Source organism: Ictalurus furcatus, chromosome 7 (genome assembly GCF_023375685.1).
Source record: "Ictalurus furcatus strain D&B chromosome 7, Billie_1.0, whole genome shotgun sequence".
In the NCBI taxonomy this organism is placed as follows: domain Eukaryota; kingdom Metazoa; phylum Chordata; class Actinopteri; order Siluriformes; family Ictaluridae; genus Ictalurus; species Ictalurus furcatus.
Window position 1 is genome coordinate 4,215,362 of NC_071261.1, and position 20,924 is coordinate 4,236,285.

The window sequence follows — 20,924 nt, forward strand, 5'->3', positions numbered from 1 at the left end:
CAAAGTTACTGCACAGGCAGTTCCAGAGAGCTTGCGTAGACAGATACTGACAGTGTCTTCCCAAAATTAATGACAGTGTGTGTGTGTGTGTGTGTGTGTGTCTGTATGCGTGTGTGTGTGTGTGGCAGGATAAGTGAACTACCCGATTGACCCTGCTCGGGGTATGGCTTTGGCAGATCAATAAGGTCGGAGCTACCCTATGATTTAAGGACCTTTATTTTGGCAGGCGCATATGTGTATTGGTGATTCAGAGTTCCTCGCTCCCTGGCATTTCCGGTTCAGTTTCAGTTCCCGGTTCAGTTCAGGTACGTTGGGGCTTTGCTCAGGGTGTAATGAGGTGAACATCTCAAGGCTAATTTGTTTATTTATAGTTTTGGAGCGGTGCTGGTGGCGCGTGCGTTCAGTGATAGTAACATTAGCCGCGCGTGCGTTCAGTGACAGTAACATTAGCCGCGCGTGCGTAATCATACAACTTCGTGTCTGGTGTTTGTTCAACCCAATAGTAAGTGCACCTCTCCCTTTTTCACACTGGGACTTGGTAGATTTAGTTTGACTCTGATATTTGTGCTGAGGTGAGAGTGGGGAGTTGAGCATCTAAATCTCCTCTAAGACAAATCCCTAGCTGAAGACGCTACATGTGACACTATTGATGGGGTGTATGTTGTGGCTTTGTCCTATTGTCTCCACACTATAGTGGCTATACTTTTCATTTGATTTACTGTTAACAATCATTCTGGTTCTGTTTAGGAGCTGTTTAACTGCCTCTATTTCATGTGGTGGTGTCAGTGGGCCGGAGTGTTCTAGCCACCACATCACAGTGTCTGTAATATTTTAGTTTTTCTTTCTTTGCTTATTGTTTAGTGTATTGTGTAATTCTGGGTTAATTGGTGTTTTTCTTTCTCTCCAGGAGCCAGTGAGTCTTGGTGGACAGGGCAAGCTAGCTGCCTTCATTCGGTGGTGTGTGCTTCACAGCGTGCTCAGTGTGCCGGCACAACAACCTCCTTATGGTGTAGGTAGTGTTTAATGATTTGGTTTTAATTAAGGTGGGTTTGGATGACCTCCCAGGAAGTAGCTGGCCTGCCTTGTTCCCACCAAGCCTGGGCCTGGAGAATTGCTTAGTTTTAAAATTCTTATTGTGCTTCATGGTTGAGTGACTTTATATTTATAAGTTTTAATGATGCTTAAGTGTGATAATAAAATGTAACTTTTATTGATACTCATGTCTCACTCTCATGTTCTTTGCCTTCAATCGGTAAAACTTATTTGGGAGTATTTCCCTGGTTCTCCCCCAGGGTGGCGTAGTCGGATTTACTAAACTGTGAATAACAGTTCTTTCCATGCAGGATTGATATATAATATAAATCCAAGAACATTACTGAACTAGAGGCCACTGCTCATGAGGAATGGAATGAGATTCCTCAGGACCGCTGGCAGAAGCTCTGCATCTCGTTATCAGCAGGTCATAACAGCAAAAGCGTGCTCTACTAAGTACTAAAAATGCCATGAAGGGGTTGAGTAATTTTGATTGTAACTGTACGACTATACTTATCATAATACACACTGCCTACACTTGCTAAAAGTTGCCAAAGGCCGTGTCCACATGTGTCGGGTTATTCACGCCCACTGTTTTGGTAGGGGATGGGATGGATGTTAGCTAGCTCATTTAATGCCAATCGTATGAATCGGTTATAATAGACAGTGTTAACATTAGCTGAAACAAAACTTAAAATGTGTCACTGAACCACAAATGATCTATATTTAGCTTCTCATTTTTTGATGCTATGGAAACATTTTACACACGTCTCAAAGTTCAATTTATCTTTAGAGTTCAGTTTTACATACTGCCATTATGTTGAATTGTCTGTGACTGTCAGACTGAGTCAACATTTCCCACTCTGATCATCACTGGGCTTTAAAGCGGTTGTGGTGTTTTGCTTTTCTCAGCAGTGTGGGTTAAACAGTGAGAAAGAGAGAGGAGGTGCTAAACTGATTTTGCACTGCTGATCCATCATTTCACATTCTCAGGCTAAATGAAGAAAAAAATATTTACATGATGGTGAAAATAAATTAATATTGACAACATATATCTTGACTATAATTATATAATAATTTTATAATTAGACTGGATTGCTTTTTTCAAAAAAGTTCACAATATTAATACTTTTGACAACACTACTCTCACATCTAACTCCACATGGACCAGCAAACTAACCCCTGCATGTAGTGATGGCCAGTTCTTGAATGAATTGTTCTTTTGAGCTGATTCTCCAGAAGTAATCAGTTAAGCTGGTTCACAAAATCAAACTGAATCTAACTTTAATTCCGGGTTGATGACGCAAGATGCACAGCTGTAGTAGCACGCTCCACAGCATGTCTGACTCAAAAAGAACCGTATGAGTCGGTTCAACTAACTGTCGAGGTTTGCCGAGGATTAGCGAGGATTCAGACGAGTGAGTTACTGACACTATGCACATGACTTGAACGAGCCTGATGTGAAATGTAAATTTCTTTAATAACAAAACAAAACGTATTGGAATTATACTTATGGCTAGTTTTATTAAATACATTCTTATTAAAATATGGAAAATCCTTTCTATCAAGAAATATAAATGAATTTTATTATAGCTTATTGTGTATGCAGATTATATTTTAAGTTGTTAAGCTAAATCATGGAGTTTATAAGACTAGTTTATTCTTTCCTTATACTTTAGACACATAGAACATATCTGTGTTTGTACATCAGTGTATGTTATGTATGCTGTAGGTGTAAAACTTTAATGGAGGAGACTTGTCCAAGATGTGGCCTACTCAATACTGGTCAGTGGAATCCGACATGAAGGATCAGCAAATTAAACTGTGACCACAAACGCCATTAACTTAAGTGAATAAAAGGCAATAATCAGCAATATGCGTTCACACAAATGACTTTATTTGAAGGTTTCATTGATAAAGCATGACACTGACACATGCACTACGCCATTGCTTAATGATGTTAAAGCAGGGGTCGGGAACCTTTTTGGCTGAGAGCCATGAACGCCACATATTTTAAAATGTAATTCCATGAGCCATACAATATGTTTAAAACTAAATACAAGTAAATGTGTGCATTTTATGTAAGACCAACACTTTTAAAGTACAATAATTCTCTGAATTCTTTTTAATAACGTTGTTATGCTGCTGCTAACCAATGATGAAAAAAGTACTTCTTAGCATTAATGCGACTTCTGGTGCTGCATGGTTTTGCTGATGGCTTTGTAGTCTGGTTGATACGTGGTGAGGTTAAGCTTCATGCAGGCGTTGAGACTTCCATCCGTTAAACGTGATCGTGGGTTGATCTTAATGTTCTTTAGATGTGAGAAAGACTGCTCACATGCATACGTAGAGCCAAACATTGTCAGTACAGCAATACTCACACGCTGCAGTGTGTGCTATGTGACGGGAAGCGCGTTCCAAGTTTTGACAATCAGCTGGTCCGCGGGTTGAAGTTTTTTCATTTCTCCCCACTTGTGTTTGCTCGCCAACTCTGCTTGCTGTCATGCAAGTCTTCCCAAATCTTCATTCAGTGACTTGAACTTATTCACCCACATGTCTGAGGCCTTCAGGTCAGCAGCTTGTAGCTCAGAATCTCTGACGGAGACACCGGGGATGTAACTCAGGTCGGCGCTGTCCACTGCACACTCGTGTGGATGGGTGATGAACTTAAAAAGACGAGTGCGCTCACGAAATTCTCCAAAGCGCGCTTTGAATGACTGCAGGAGATTAGATGTGAAGCCGCTATGTAGTATGGCGTGTGTCGAAGTGCTGCTTTATATTTGACCGTTTCATCGATGCAGTTTTATCATTGCATATTAGACACACTGCAGAACCTGCTCTCTCCACAAAGGTGAATTCCTGTCCATTCCTGCTGAAAAGTACGATACTCATCTTTTTTTCTTTTAGCCATCTTCTTCGATAAAAGGGTTTCTGCAATTAGCTAGCTGACTACTTGATTAAAAGGAGGGAAGTTTACTTCCTGACCTCACAACGACCCATGTGCGTTACGCATTATCCAATAAAAATTTGGTGTTGTCCCGGAGGACAGCTGTGATTGGCTCCAGCCACCCGCAACCATGAACATGAGCGGTAGCAAATGAATGGATTGAAATACATGAGAATGTTTTATATTTTTAACGTTATTATTATTTTTTTAATTAAAGATTTGTCTGCGAGCCAGATGCAGCCATTAAAAGAGCCACATCTGGCTAGCGAGCCATAGGTTCCCGACCACTGCGTTAAAGGAACTGATGAACCGGTTCATTGAAACAAACTGTCCGAAAGAACCGGTTCACGGAAATGAATCGGACTTTCCATCAGCCCCCGCATGTAGGGTAGCGGCCCACTTATAAAGCTGAAGCCCCGCCCATTCGGCATGAACCATTATAAACAATAAATATCAGGTAAGTATGAACACAACAACCTCACACATAAAGATAAGTATACAACATCATAAACATATAGATATAAACATATAATATGATCATAATGTGAACATACACACATATTAACCACCTTCCTCATGTTCATTTTAATAAAAGTCCCCCTTTTCCCCCAGACACATAAATACTGGTGCAGAAACAGGACAGGAGTTTATCTCCTCCCTCTTGCTGTAGTCTCGGCGGACTGGACCCGGAAGACAGACGCGGACAATCTACAGCACAAACAAAGACAGACTATACAAATATACAGACACGTAAATAAAGATGTTCTGTTTTAAACTTATCTGGTGTGTGTAGTGTGATTATTGGAGATGTGGATCAGCAGGGAGAAGTAATATGTGATAAAAACCTGTGTGTGTGTGTGTGAAATGGAGCTGTACGCAGACCCACGTGTGCAGTCTAGACAATGGCTAAACTACTGCGTGTGTGGGGAGATGATGTGAAGTTAACTAGATGGGCGGAGTGTGAGTGCTGTCTTGTCTTCTGTCACACAAACTTCTATGGGAGGTCCAGATGACTTGTAATGAATAATGAAATAAGAAAAAGAGAATATAATATTATTGTGAATGAAGCAGCTTCACACAGATATAAACCAGTCAAGTTCATTTCACCAAATACTGTAATAAATAAAAGGGGTTGATCAGGGGTGCCCAATACGTCCGGTCGATCGCAAAGGAAGTGCTGGTAGATCCCCATTAAAAAAAATAGATGTTAGCGATGATGTAGAGGGCAGCCAGTCTGAGATCTCGTCTTTTCTCTCACCATGCGTGTGCGATCAAACGCGCCAGCGCTAAAGGCTATCGAGCGAAATCACTGAGTTAACTTTCCAATTTATTCCTACTGAAGAAAGGGTACAAAATGAGTGAGGTAGCGGGATCAAGCAAGAAACCGAAGACTTATCACTTCCATGCGGAATGGGAGGATGATTTTTTTTCACGATGTCATATTCGAAGTGCGTTTGTCTGATCTGCCAAGCTACCATTGCTATTCCGAAAAAGGGAAATGTGGAGCAGCACTTTAGGACTGTTCATAAAAACTACGATACTGACTACTTTTACATGGACAGCAGTAATCTAATTATTGACCTTACTCTGACTAAGATAATAATGTGATTAAGGTGTTTACGTGAATCGCTTTTAGAATACTCCTGTCATGTTCCCGTTTTACATGTTTTAGAACATAATTACATTAACGTCACACGTTATTACGTCACCGCGCCATGCTGTCCGACGTCCCTCCAGAATTTCACGTGTCAACATACAGTTCGTCTTCGTTATGGTACCGTATACAGTTTTGGGTGTTTTTATTTTTATTTTTTTACGAACGTTTTAAGTGCAGTTAATTATTTGTAATGCTATACGTGCTAATAGACGACTGCTTGAAGCCGTGGGCTGCGTCTCAAACCGCGTACTTACCGTCTATATAGTAGCCGAGATACATGTATTTTTCCCCACTACAGGCCTATAGTAGGAAAGTATGCGGTTTGGGACGCGGCCGATCTCTCTTGTTCGCCGTAAAACGTAAAACTGCCGTGTGTGATCGTGTCCTGTCGCAAAATGCGGTGAAAACTCTCACACGACGTTCATAGTGTGATGAAGGTGTTTACATGTCTGTAATACTCGTCTGTAATGCGACTAAAACAGCAGTACTCCACCTGTCTTAATTCGATTAGAGCTTAATTCGAGTGTGACCTTAATTAGATTAAGGTAAGTAAAAATAGCTGTTTACATGGTAGTTTCTTAATCAGAGTATGGTCTTAATCGGGTTAAGAGTGGATTATTTAGCAAAAATGCTAAACATGAAAGAGATCGTAGATGTGGCAACAAAGATCGCCTGTTCTATACGTGCTAGATCACTTCAAATACGGCTGTTCGTGCGCATCTGGAGAAGGCAGACTGCGACCACTCTGAGCTCCTGCTACACACTGACGTGAGATGGCTTAGTAGGGGTAAATTCCTGCAGAGATTTCGAGAGCTCTGTCCGGAGATAAGCGAGTTTCTTTTTGCTGTTAAACATGCAGAATGCACCCAACTCAATGATGATCAGTGTCTGCTGGACCCAAGTCCAGCATTTTTAACCGATCTGACCAACATGTTAAATGAGCTTAATTCAGAGCTGCAAGGAAAAGACAAAACCGTGGTCAATATGATCGGCTCAGTTAATGCCTTTAAACGGAAAATGCAACTTCTGTCCTCAAAGCTGCAGCGCCATGATTCTGGGAACTTCCAAAACCTCGCGTCAGATCTGGAGACGCAGCGGAATTGCGGCTTGTGCGCAATTGAACATTGCACGCTACACGGAGCAGATTGACAGCTGTCGGTCAGAGTTTGACAGACGCTTTCAAGACTTTGCTTTACTGGAGCCAGTCGCTACATTCATGTGCTACCCATTCAGGGACAATGTTGAGGTTGATTCACTCGCATCGAAAATTGCAACGCTGTTTCACCTGAACTCGTCTGAAGTGGAGGATGAGATTTTGAAACTACAGACTGACATTCAGCTGAAGTCCGGGGCTCATGGACAGTTTTGGAACTTCCTCACAGGGGAAAAGTACCCAAACATGAGGAAACGTGCAACCTCCTTGACTGCATTATTTGGCTCTACTTATTTATGTGAGTCAGCCTTTTCCCACATGAAAATTATTAAGTCCAAATACCGTTCCACAATGACTGATCATCATTTGGAGGCCTGCTTGAGGCTGGCTACCAGCAGCTACTGTCCGGACTATGCAACCCTGGCTGATTCTATTCAGTGCAAGTCATCAGAGTAAGGTAATGACCAAAAATGTACTGAATTGTAGTGGGCCATAAGGGCTCATGCAGTTATACAAGGTACATGAACATATATTGTGTGTTTATACATATTTGAAGTATACTCAGTATATATATGAGTAAATATATGTTTCGCATTTTTAGCGTAGGTAGATCTCTTTGACTGGTTATGTTACAAGTAGCTCGCAAGTCAAAAAAGTGTGGGCACCCCTGGGTTAGATTATTAGACATCATACACATTTACCATGACTTCATGAGTATATAGTATATTTAATAAAAAAACATAACGATAACTCTGGGTTCATATTTGAAGCTCAGCACCTCAGTAAAGCCACATTCATTGCAGTTACAGTGCCCTCCATTAATATTGGCACCCTTGGTAAATATGAACAAAGAAGGCTGTGAACAATTGTCTTTATTTTTCAACCTTTTGATCTTTTGTTAAAAAAAATAAAATCACGAAAATACTCTGCTCTCATGGATATCAAACAATTGCAAACACAGCACAGGTTTATCCAAAATATATCAGTGTTAAATATAGGTGTGCAACAATTATTGCCACCCTTATGAATTCATGTAAGAAAATGATATGTGAAGTGTATTCCCATTGATATTTTACATTTTTAGTACACCTGGGTGACTACGAACAGGAAATTGTTCAACCAAGATAAATATGAGGTAACACAGGCCAAGTCTCAACGCACTGTGAAGAGGACAGGTCGAGTGGATAAAAAATCTCCAAGGATCACAGCTGGAGAGCTGCAGAAGTTAGTTGTGTCTTTGGAGTCAGAAAGTCTCCAAAACTACAATCCGACGCCTCCTACATCACCACAAGTTGTTTGGAAGGGTTTCAAGAAAAAAAGCCTCTACTCTCATCAAAAAACAAACTCAAGTGTCTTCAGTCTGCCAGACACTACTGGACCTTCAAATGGGATCGGGTTCTATGGTCAGATGAAACCAGAATAGAGCTTTTTGGTAATAAACACCAGAGGTGGTTTTGGTACACACAGGGAGGTAGACTTATGGAAAAGTACCTCATGCCCACGGTTAAATATGGTGGTGGCTCTTTAATGTTTTGGGGCTGTTTTTCTGCCAGAGGGCCTGGACATTTAGTTAGGATACATGGCATCATGGACTCTATCAAATATCAAGAAATATTGAATGAAAACCTGACTGCCTCTGCCAGAAAGCTTCAAATGGGCCGTGTTTGGATCTTACAGCAAGACAATGATCCAAAACATACATAAAAAAAATAAAAACCTGTGGGGTGAACTGAAGAGGAGAGTCCACCAGCATTTGAAGGATCTGGAGAGATTCTGTATGGAGGAACGGTCTCAGATCCCTTGCCATGTATTCTCCAACCTCATCAGACATTATAGGAGAAGACTCTTGTCTGTTATCTTGTCAAAGGAGGTAGCACAAAGTATCAACTTAAAGGGTGCCAATAATTGGTGCACACCTATATTTAACAAAGATATTTTTATATAAGCCTGTGTTTTGTCTGCAATTGTTTATCCATGATATGTGATAAACAAGATATGTGATTTTAAATGATTTTAATGATTACACATTTTAAATGATTAGCAGTTAAGACATGAAACATTATTGTGGTTTGGTTTCTATTCTAGCTGAGCTGTGTGAGAAATGAGGAAATGCTGTCATTCACATTCTCAGTAATGCCAAAATTAAAACAGCCACACCTGCATGTTCTCACTCTAGTTTCTGTGGTAAACACTAACAGCACTCAGTGAGCTCAAGGTCCCGGTTCACTATGGTCATTAAAATTCCCAGGACACTTCTTGTAAGGAGTAGGGGTGTAACCCTGGTGTCCTGGCGAAATTCCCTCATTGGCCCTTATCTATGATGGCCCCCTAATAATCTCCATCTCTGAATTGGCTACATCACTCTCCTCTCCTCTCCACCAATGGATGGTGTGTAGTGGGTGTTCTGTTGCATCATACACACTGGTGGTGGTTGAGAGGACACCACCCCCCCCCCCCCCCTACCGCCCGTTCAATGTAAAGTGCTTTGAGTGCCTAGAAAAGCACTATATTGATCTAAGGAATTATTATTATTATTATTATTATTATTATTATTATTATTATTATTACATACAAATAAAATGGATGAAAATACGTACAGATTTATTGGAAAAATCTAAGTCTTGGAATCCCTTTCACTGATCACATCTAGGTTGTACATTTAAGAACCCCATTTTGTGACTAGCAGAAGTCCTGCCTCCCAGCTTCATAGGAGGTTCTGACATCATGACCAGTGAACTTTTCTGATCTTTATGGAATGCATCAAACCCAAAACCTGAAGTTAATCTGACAGAATAGAAAAGTTTCTTGATTTAGGAAAGACCTCATTCTTTTAAAAGAGTTAGCTTGCTTATTCAATCAAACGAGATAAAAAGCTTTCCAGAAAGGTCCACTGGATGTCTTGTTGAGATCAGTCATGAACCTGAGTGAAGTAGCAGGGGAACTGTACAAGTTCAGGAGTTGAATAAAGTTATGTTCTGCAAATTGTTGTTATAATTTCTGGGTTCACATGAAAAGAGCACCTCAACTTTGACCAGAACGGAAGTCTTTCTCACTTTCTCTCTGTGTGTAAGAACACAGGAAGTGTAGTGGCTTTAACACAGACCACTGATCAGTCAGTCCTTCATCAGTGTGACAGGATGGAGCTCCGTCCACTCCGTGTGATGATCTGTGAGTAAATGTTTTCTTTGTGTCTTCATTAGAGTGAGTGGCGGCTTAAAACAATATGTTCAGATGAAGTCTAATGTCCTGTGTGATGAGGTTAATATGTGATTAGAACATTTTCGTAAGAGTCTCTGATATGATTGTTGGATCAGTGTACACCCATATCAGTTGTGTAAGTTAGTTCATTTGAGTTGAGCCCTTGTGAGAACTTTTTTTTATTATTTGGTTACTGAGGTTAAGGTAAGGGTTACATTTATATGTAGAATAGTGTTAGTTAGTTGCATTAACAATGATATGAGTGGGAGCGTACAGTACAGTCCCCTCTGAAACTATTGGAACGGCAAGGCCTATTCATTTGTTTCTGCAGTACACCAAAGACATTTGGGTTTGCGATCAAAAGATGGATATGAGACAAGAGTTTAGGATTTCAGCTTTTATTTCCTCGTATCTACCAGTTGGGTGGTCTGAAAGAAATGTGCTATGTTCTATGTCGTTTAACACGTCTACATATAAATACCAGGAAACAGAAGCTGAAATTCTAACCTCTCTTCTCCTTTTCATCTTTTGATCTCAAACCCAAATGTCTTCAGTCTACAGCAATAACAATAACTTGGCCTGCTGTTCCAATGGTGTCAGAGGGGACTAAATATTTTTTATTTTCAGCATAGTTTATGTGGATTGCTGTTAATTGGGTGTGTCCTCACTGCATCCTGTAGTGTAATGACATTAGATTAGATATACTACGTACTGGATGTTCTAACCTTAACACTAACCCCAACCCTAACCATAGATGGATAACAGTGATGTACTGTGTCTGCCGTTGGTGCATGCGTGTTACAACATGCAGTACCTAGTGGATCTAATCCAGTGTGTCATTACGCTACAGACTGCAGTGAGGACCTTTTGGTCCATTTTAGTGCATATGTGTGGAATCTAAAATCTACCATCTTCAGTATATGTGTGTTATTTTGGGTTGTAGAGTGTCTGTGGTGACATGGAGTTTTTTCTGAGCGTGAATCAGATTTTGGTTTGTGATATTTTCATGGGCTTTTATCATGGATGAACATTTTCTGTTTCTTATAAGGTATGAAAGGAAGAGTACATGATCAGAGTGTTATGTTGTTACTTTTAAATAAATAAATAAAAGATAGTGTTGATAAGTTGTGCGTGAGCGCGTGTGTGGTAAAAACTGCGGCTGCTTCCGAAAAGGCATACTGTGACAGGTCTACTGCATTAGATTCAGTAGCCTACCTGCTACATTAGATATAATGTAGCAGGTACATGGTCAACATGGTCTTATAATGATATTATAAGACCATGTTGTCCATGTAATAAAGTCGCACAACTGTAACTGTTTAACAAATGCAGAATATAAATGCATTATTAGACACAAATCATCTGATTAAGATGATAAAACTCTTGTTGATGTTGTAAAGAGGAAAACTTTAATATCATCATTTCATATCAACAGAAAAACCCAAACCAACTGTGAGAGTGAATCCTCAGAGCTCCGTCTACACCGGAGACAGAGTTACTCTGAACTGTAATCTGCTGTCTAATGGATGGACTTTTCTCTGGTACAAAGATCGAGTCCAAGTAGCTGAAGACACCAACACACTCCATGATACAGTCTCTAATGCAGGAGAAACAGTGTATCAGTGTAAAGCACGCAGAGGAAACTACGACTCAGAGCTCAGTGATCCAGTTACAGTTACAGTTAGAGGTACGTCATGCTTTCTACGCTCTCACTGCATGTTTTAAGTTATTTCTTATTATATTTTAGATATTTATAAAGCCTGTCATTCATGAACAGTGAGAGCAAAAGTTAAAGTACCGCTGAGTGTGTGTTCATCAGGAAGAGAATCTCTGTTATAAGAGATCCAGACTATCAGATATCAGTGTTATGTAGGGATAATAAATCTCATGGTAGTAGAAAGATGGAAATCATAATTACACAGCACTCATGTTAATCAGACTCATGATGGTGTTTATAACTGTAACTGAAACACAGACATTAGTGCTGAAACACTCACTACAGAATATTAAATTATGATCAATATAGAAAGAATGTACAGTGTGTGTCTGATACCAGAGGCCTTAAAGCTACACTGTAAATAAATCACCTGCTTCGTCTCTATAAGTGCTGACTAATCACTTTGGAAATCATACATAAGAGACCTTGAGCCAGATCACATCAGGATCTCAAGTAATTGTAGGATTTTTTTTCTTTTGCTCCACTCTGCTTCCTTACCAATGACCAAAACATGGAATTATACAGAATAAAATGTGATGTCAAATAAATGGATTAAAAAAACAACAACAATTATTCATATGAAAAATCTCAAACTCCTGTTCATTTTATTAAACAAATCTGAATAATACTTTACTATAAATACATCTATCACAATACCGAATGATTAGAATCAGGATCTGTTGAAGACGCTGGACTTTTTGGTGCAAGTGGTTATAACTTGTCCAAAGTATTTTTCAGAGTTACGTGTGTAATGTTACATTCTTTTCCAAAATCTCCTAAATGCTACACGTTCATGAAAACCAAAATATCAAAAGCATACTAATTATTTCAGGAAATATTTTATTATCTTTGTACAGCGCTCCCAAAACCTGTGGTGTCCATAAATCCTGATGAACAGGTGTACAGAGGAGAGACTGTCACTCTCAGATGTGACCTACAGGATGAAGAGGACTCTGACTGGATCTACAGCTGGAATAAAGATGGTTCTGGTGTCAGTAGTGAACAGGAGTACAGAATCAGTAGTGCTGAAACATCTCATGCAGGTAAATACACCTGTAGAGGAAGAGAGAGAGGAGGCTCACACTCCTCACACACCAGTGATGCTGTTACACTGACTGTATCAGGTGAGTGTGATCATCTCCTCAGTACTCATTAACCTCAGGTTCACCTCAGCACTCAGTACTGGTGTAGATTAGAGCTGCACAATATGCATACAAAGTGTGATATGCAGTAAAGATGTTGGACTTTGAGATGATGATGTGAAATGCAGTCGATGAAGACTAAAGATGTGATTTTTATTTATTTGCTGACTCAATGTGCTGCAAAATGCTGAACATGAAAATGTCCCAGGTTTATCCAATAATAAATAATATTAATGGCAAAATATCTCTTCTTTTATTATTACTGAATTAAGTGTAAAATGAAAGAATAAAATGCATTCTGCTGGTTCAAACATTTTATATTGAAGGATGTTTTAAATAACAGTCAAACATAATGCAGTACATTTTGTCTTTACACTTTTTCTTGAATAAGAGAACAATGTACTTCACATTAAATCTACTCTCACAAAAACTAAATTACTTTCATAAATTCCACAAAATATTTTGATAGATATTCATGAATAATTTCACTATGACAGGAGTCTTTACAGTGTATCAGTAATAGTGTGTTTGTCTGTAGTAGTGATTAGTGTGTTAAACACTCTGACAGCAGAACATGAACAGTTAACACCCTGAACTGTGTGTTTCATCTCCAACTGCAGAAAAACCTAAACCTGAACTCACACCAAGTCGTGAAGGAGCTGTACTGAAAGGAAACTCCGTGACTCTGTCCTGTACACTGAAGCTGCAGTCTGCTGGATGGAAGTTTTACTGGATCAAACCCACACAGAGCACTGAGACTGAAACAGACTACTACATCTTCAGATCAGTTAGAGTCTCTGATGGAGGTCAGTACAGGTGCAGAGCTGGAAGAGGAAACCCAGTCTACTACACACACTACAGTGATGCACTCTGGGTAAATGTTACTGGTGAGTAAAAACAGGTTGCAAAACACTGCATCATCACTAATCACTTAAATATACAGCAGTTGTAGTATTAGAACTGTATATTATTGAAGTGTGTTTGTATTTGGGTTAATAATAAAACAAAAATAAAATAATAAAATTAATAATAAAATTATGTTTCTGCAGAGAGTCCTAAAGCTGTGGTGACCATAAAGCCTGATAAACATGTGTTCAGAGGAGAGACTGTGACTCTCAGATGTGAAATACAGGGAGGAGGAGACACTGAGTGGACATACAGCTGGTATAAGAAAGATTACACACTCTACCCATACCGCACAACACAGGAGTTCAGCTTCAGCTCAGTTAGAAATGATGACAGTGGTGAATACACCTGCAGAGGGAGGAGAAGTGACTCTCAGAGCTCAGAGATCAGTGATGCTGTTACACTCACTGTATCAGGTGAGTGTGTGAGTTTGTTTTATCTTATCATTAATTATATATAAGATTACCACTCTGTATGATTTTATTTATTTATTTTTACATTTGTTGTCCATCAGATGCGGCAGAGGCAGTAGTGAGTGTGTCTCCACTGCGCTGGCTGACTGAAGGAGACTCAGTGACTCTAAGCTGTGAGGTTAAACACTCCTCTACAGGCTGGACATTCAGCTGGTACACAGAGGTTCCCTCCAGAGACAGTCAGGGTTCCCTCAGGTACAGTACAGCGCTCCTCTCAGACAGCAGCAGAGGATCTGGAGGCTCCTACACTCTCAGTCCTGTTACTGTGAAGCACACAGGAGTTTATATGTGCAGAGCAGAGAGAGGAGAACCGGTCTTTCACACACGGGACAGTAACCTACAGCCACTGTGCATCACTGGTGAGGAAATAAATCAACAATAGAGTTGAGTTGGAGTGTAGCAAATGTACATTTATTAATATTAAGTGTTGTATATGTGCTAATGTGTTGTGTAATAACTGTTTATATTTAAACTCCTTAGTGAGGAATGTGTAAAGCAGCTGAATAAGCACCTGATAGTAGATTTTTATTCAGATATCATTGTCTAATCAGAGCAAGTATTAGTCCTGTGGTAATTTTAATGTTACACATGTTTACTAAACTGTACACTGAAATTAACATCATAATAAAATCAAAATACATGTTAATTTTCAGAATAAGATCTGAATTATAATGTGTGTGTTTCAGGTGAATCTCCTCCAGTGTCTCTGATCATCAATCCCAGCAGAACTCAACACTTTACTGCTGACTCTCTCTCACTGAGCTGTGAGGACCAGAGTAACTCTACTGGATGGACAGTGAGAGGATACACACACAGTGAGACAGTGTCTGATTGTTCATCAGGTTCAGGATCTACATGTAACATCAGCTCCCTCTCTACATCACACACTGGAGTTTACTGGTGTCAGTCTGAATCTGGAGGACGCAGTAATCCTGTCAACATCACAGTGCACCGTGAGTCTTCAATGTTCTCATCAGTAATAGATGTACAATATACGGGAATAAACATAACACTTTTATAATCTACTGAATTGTTGAAAATAAATTATAATATTGTTATAAAGAAACTGAGTGCAGTTTCTAGGGTGACACAGATTTGATGTTTTTATTCAGTCGATTCTAACAAAAGACCAACAGATAGCGCTGTGTTCAGGGCTGCAGAGATCTGAGACACAGAGGTTTATACACACATCTGCACACAAAGATCAGACTCAGAGAATAAAAAAGAGGAAAAAAGGAATACAGAGAGATGAGACTTTTTGGATGTTGTTGGCTCAAATTTAGCCTATTACCCAAAAACACTTAAAATTCAACATAGAAGCCAATACTCACATCTACCTCTGAGCCCAGTTGGAGATAGAAAAAATACACCAGCCGTGAGTGAGAAGAAGCAAGGGTCCAGCTTTATTGTTCCATTCCACCACACGAGATCCACACCGATGAGAATTCTCAGAAGTGATCCCCATACCCTGAGCTTAAGCTCCAGTATTTATACTGTACTTACACAGTAAATAACCCATATGTTTCAAGAAGACTATGATCTCACTACCAATAGGGTTAAAAAAGAGCTCATCTACCTTACTCTTATGTTCCAGAAAAGGGCTATTCCACTTACACATAGAATCAAAACCGGGGGTTTCAATTTACACATAAAATCAGAATCCAGGGATTTCTAATAACCCAGAAAGTCAAAACCAGAGAGTTTCAGTTACCCAGAGAACAAAAACCAGAGATTTTCAGTTACCCAGAGAATCAAAACCAGAGAATTTCAGTTACCCAGAGAATCGAAACCAGTGAATTTGAATTACCCGTAAAATAGAAAGTGGACAAGACTAAACAATCTAGAGTGACCTTGGTCTTACTGTTATCTCGCGGGGGGGGGGGGCAGCTTGACTCAGCCACCCTTATAAATGGCTCCTCATGGTTCTTTCTTAAAATTAAGGCCTTCCTTGCGAGACAAGAACCTTCACCATTTGAGTCATGAGTAAGTTACATTTCTCTGTATTTCTAGTTTATAATTTATTTTCATATTTGCTCTATATTTCTTATTTTATATATATTTATACTACTTGAAAAGTGGTTTACTGTACTTCCAACTTCTTAATATCATTACAGTTCTACTGTCCTGCATATCCTACTATTCTGTTTTTTTATAGAGAGTTTCTCTATTACTATAAGATATTATTAAAGTTATTCATGTGTGTGTATGAGAAAGAGAGAGTGTGTGTGTATGTTGTGTCTACTTGCCCGCCCTTGACTGTACGAGCGTGTGTGTGTGTGTGTGTGTGTGTATATATTAGCACTCCTCAGCTCAGCTCGTATACCTCTTTTTGACTTTTTTGACTACTACTGCTCTTAAAGATCTTCAAAGTGTAATTCCAATTTGTCAATGTCCGCCTAATCCCGCTTCTATGTGTCTAGGTGCCCGTCGTCAGTCCTTCCTCTCCCCTTTGCTGGATGCTAGGTCTCCCTTATGTTTATTTTATGACATTTTTTATCCACAACATTTCCCCCCTCTGAGGCTATAAAGCCTCATACACCACCTTAATTAAGCGGGTATCTGTGGAGGAACTGGTTCTGCCGCACCCCATGGCCGTCCCCCGCTAGCTGTCGGAGGATTACTCTATCGAAGCCATAATCCCTGCGCCCGTCCCCGTACTCAAATGGGTCCCTTACATTAACCACTTCTACGCAACACTGATCGAATAGGAGCTGAGGAGGTTTTGTAGACCTGGTGGGAGACGCGCTAGCGCCTGCACCCCGGGGTCTCATAGTAGATTGGCAGCTGGAGAATGGGCCTACGTCCACTTTGCGCCGGACATGTGTAGATGTACCTAGCCATAACTCTTAACCCTTAACTTACTTCTCCTTTCAACTATATATATATATATATATATATATCGAATCTAACTACCTTGATTATACGTTTGTTTGCCTACATCGATTATAAGTGTGATTAACTGAGTTCCCCTAATCATTCATTACTACTACTACTGCCGTACGTATGAGTGGCCACTACAGTAACTAACTACTTGATTGGATCTACACGTCCCTATCTTTCTCAACTAGGCCTGTCAGCCCACAGTTTTGTATTTGTCGGGACCTGCAGAGTCTTGCTTCCCCCCAAGAAACAAACCCCAATCCTGCGCAGTCAGGGGTGGGCGAAAAAACCTCCTATGAGGAAAAATTCCCACCCTGCCAGCACTGTGTGCTCGACAGCACCATTATACTTTTCTCATGCCTGAGTGCGTCATATCACAAACATTTTATAACATTTTATAATAATACAACTTGTATTGTAAATATAACCTTTATCACGAACATAAAGAACAAGGTAGACAGAGTTGAGCAAGACACACACACACACACAAAGCAGGCAAGAGAGAGAGAGAAGAGGCATAAATACATTAGACTTACATAAATAAAACTATTATCCCCATATAGAAGTTAGACTGCAGAGGGTAAACCTAAAAAAGCTTCTCTCAATGTTTTAACAATAAGAATATAAACAGAAATAAGAAATAAGAATAACTCATGAAGACTAGTTTAGTTTCAGGATGTTAAGAATTACAGTGAAAGCTGCTTTCACATCTGAATGTTACTGATAAAACTGGCATTTAAGCACATTTTCTCTTTCACACATGAAGACTCTGTGAGCGCTGCACTGTGTACACTCTCTCTGATATCTACCACTGATTTACTGTAGCTCTCTGTGTTAAAATCATTACTGTATTTTACACACTTTCTGATTTCAGTGGCTTCTTTCTCTTTCCTACAGATGGTCATGTGATCCTGGACAGTCCTGTCCATCCTGTGACTGAGGGACATCCTCTGACTTTACATTGTTTATCTCGCAACTCAAATACCTCAGCTTCTGGTGTTGATTTCTATAAAGATGGTTCAGTCCTGCAGAACAAGACTACAGGAGAGATGACCATCAGTACTGTCTCAAAGTCAGATGAAGGTTTCTACCACTGTAAACACCCAGAGAGAGGAGAGTCACCCAAAAGCTGGGTTTCAGTCAGAGGTGAGAAGCCTTGAGAGAATTTCTTTTTATTTGATTCTCTTTTTATTAACAAAGTTTATATGCACAGTGTTTTCAGTCAGCTTTCAAAGTATTTGATTCCCTTTGTAACAATAACATTTAATGCTACTAATGTCTGAATCTGGAGGACGCAGTAATCCTGTCAACATCACAGTGCACCGTGAGTCTTCAATGTTCTCATCAGTAATAGATGTACAATATACAGGAATAAAGGTAACACTTTTATAATCTACTGAATTGGTGAAAATAAATTATAATATTGTTATAAAGAAACTGAGTGCAGTGTCTAGGGTGACACAGATTTGATGTTTATATTCAGTCGATTCTAACAAAAGACCAACAGATAGCGCTGTGTTCAGGGCTGCAGAGATCTGAGACACAGAGGTTTATACACACATCTGTACACAAAGATCAGACTCAGAGGAGAAAAAAGAGGAAAAAAAGAATACAGAGAGATGAGACTTTTTGGATGTCAGTATCATCTTTATCACTAGCATAAAGGCAAATATAACTGCCCTATTGTTCAATTAAATGTATGTGGTTAAAGAAACAACTTTTCAGACTCATATCTTCACATGAAACTTAAATGTATGATCTGTAAATGTATGCTTTATATATGATTAATTATAATTTATTATGATGATGATTATATAATTATTTTATTATCCATGGTATTTTCCCCTCCAGTTCTATCAGATGGAAAAGCTCCACTGTTGGTACTGAAGCTCCTCAGCAGTGCAGTAGCGGCCTCTCCGTATGTGCTGGTGACCATCATTCTGGCAGTGAAATGTTACAGAGCTCGAAGTAAGACCTCACAGTGTTCTTCATTAGCCATAAAATTAAACCCTAACATTTAATAAGAGTCTAATTTGAAGTGTTCATGAGTGTGTATTTTACAGCTGACCCTGATGAGGACAACAGACCATACAGAGTGATAGAAGCTGAAGTGTCTGTCTGAGTCTCAGGTGTTTACATTATTTTTTATCATCTAGCGTTTATATAACAGCAGCTCCCCGTGCAACAGAGAACACTGCATTTAGCCCATGGAGCTGTAACATGATGAACGAACGACTCTGACCCGAAGACTCGAGAGCTGAAATAATCATTTCTGTTTCCGGGGAACAGACGTGAGAAATGCGACGTGACAAAAGAAAGAACGACTCGGATCGGGAGGTGAGGTGAACTAACAGACTGTATAGCCTGAAGACCTAATGCTAAGCTATTAATTAATCATTTCTGTTTCTCATAATTTGGCCTTGGCTGCAATAGCCTATATTTTATTTTTTATTCCAAATGTGATCAACGTTTGCGTAAGTACTAGATGTGTTGGTGAATTTAACATGTAACATTTTAATTATATTCTGCTGAAATGAAAGAAATTACTTGAAAATAGATTTGTTCATTTTGCTGAACGCGATTCAAAGATCCGAGTCAGTAAAATGGTCCGAACTTCCCATCACTACTGCTCACTGCAGAGCCAAATAGATGGAGCTGGACATCTAGCTCCACCTCTCTTGATCTAGTCTAGTAATCTTTGGGTCTAGTCTAGTTTCACCTCTATGGATGTAGTCTAGCTCCACCTCTCTTGATCTAGTCTAGTAATCTTTGGGTCTAGTCTAGTTCCACCTCTATGGCTCATTTCGCCATCTACTGGCTGTTAACGTTAATGCAAGCCCTTCATTAGATCAAACTTACCTAAAGGGGAAAAAATGTTGATTGTTAATGCACGAAGGTTAGGTCAAAGTAACCATGAGACTTGCATGGAACTGGAGATGCTGGCATAGCTAATATTGCCTTATCTTTCTTTAACATTTTTCATGATTTCATGATTTTTCTGCACTGTTTCTGTGACAAACTGCATGACTAGACTACCTTCTTTTTTCCCCACTGTATTAAGGCTATGTAAGCTATTTGTGAATTTTCTCAGTCATATGTGATTCATTAATGTAATAGTGTGCTCCTAATATGCTGTTTGCTTTTAAACATGGGAACTGAGTTACCCTTGCAGGTGTGATAAAAAATAAATAAATAAAATGATCACCTATCTGCTTGTCTTATCTCTTTTGTTGCTTTTAAATGTACACTTAGGGTCTCCACCTCATGAAAGAAAAATGAATGCATGTACAACGAGAGTATCATTGTGAATATAATTTAGATGGAAATATGTGAATATAATTTTGGATGGACTCAGTCCACATGTGATTGTCTTCATCAAATGGTAATAAGCAACTTGTCTTGTAGTCTGAACCCAGCCACGTGTCACACTAAAGAACAAAACAAGAGGACACGTGTGGTCTGAGACTGGTAGCAAGGCAACCAACTCCATGAACATTTGGTAGTAGACTGGGAGTGTTACTTAATTAACCATTTATTAGTCACATACTCCACTGCCCTCAAGTGTTGCTGAATTTATTTTATTTCTATTCACTTTCATTAACAAAATGTACATCTAACATAAAAATCAGTCTTCACTCTAGGAAAAAAATATATAATAAGATAAAAGATACAAAATAAAATTTTAGTATATTAGATTTCAAGAACACATTTTTTTCCCACAAAACTTTAATTGGTTAAAAAAAAAAAAACATTTTACAAAACCTAAAACTACACGTAAAAACAATATTTTCACAGATCTACCCCACTAATTAGCTTGTT

The 20,924-nt window shown here is 39.3% G+C and overlaps 1 pseudogene; it reads left to right on the plus strand.

The window, feature by feature from the left end:
• LOC128610652 (Fc receptor-like protein 5) overlaps positions 1–19,756 on the plus strand; it is a 42,303-nt pseudogene extending 22,547 nt beyond the window's left edge.
• Positions 19,757–20,924: the final 1,168 nt, after the last annotated feature.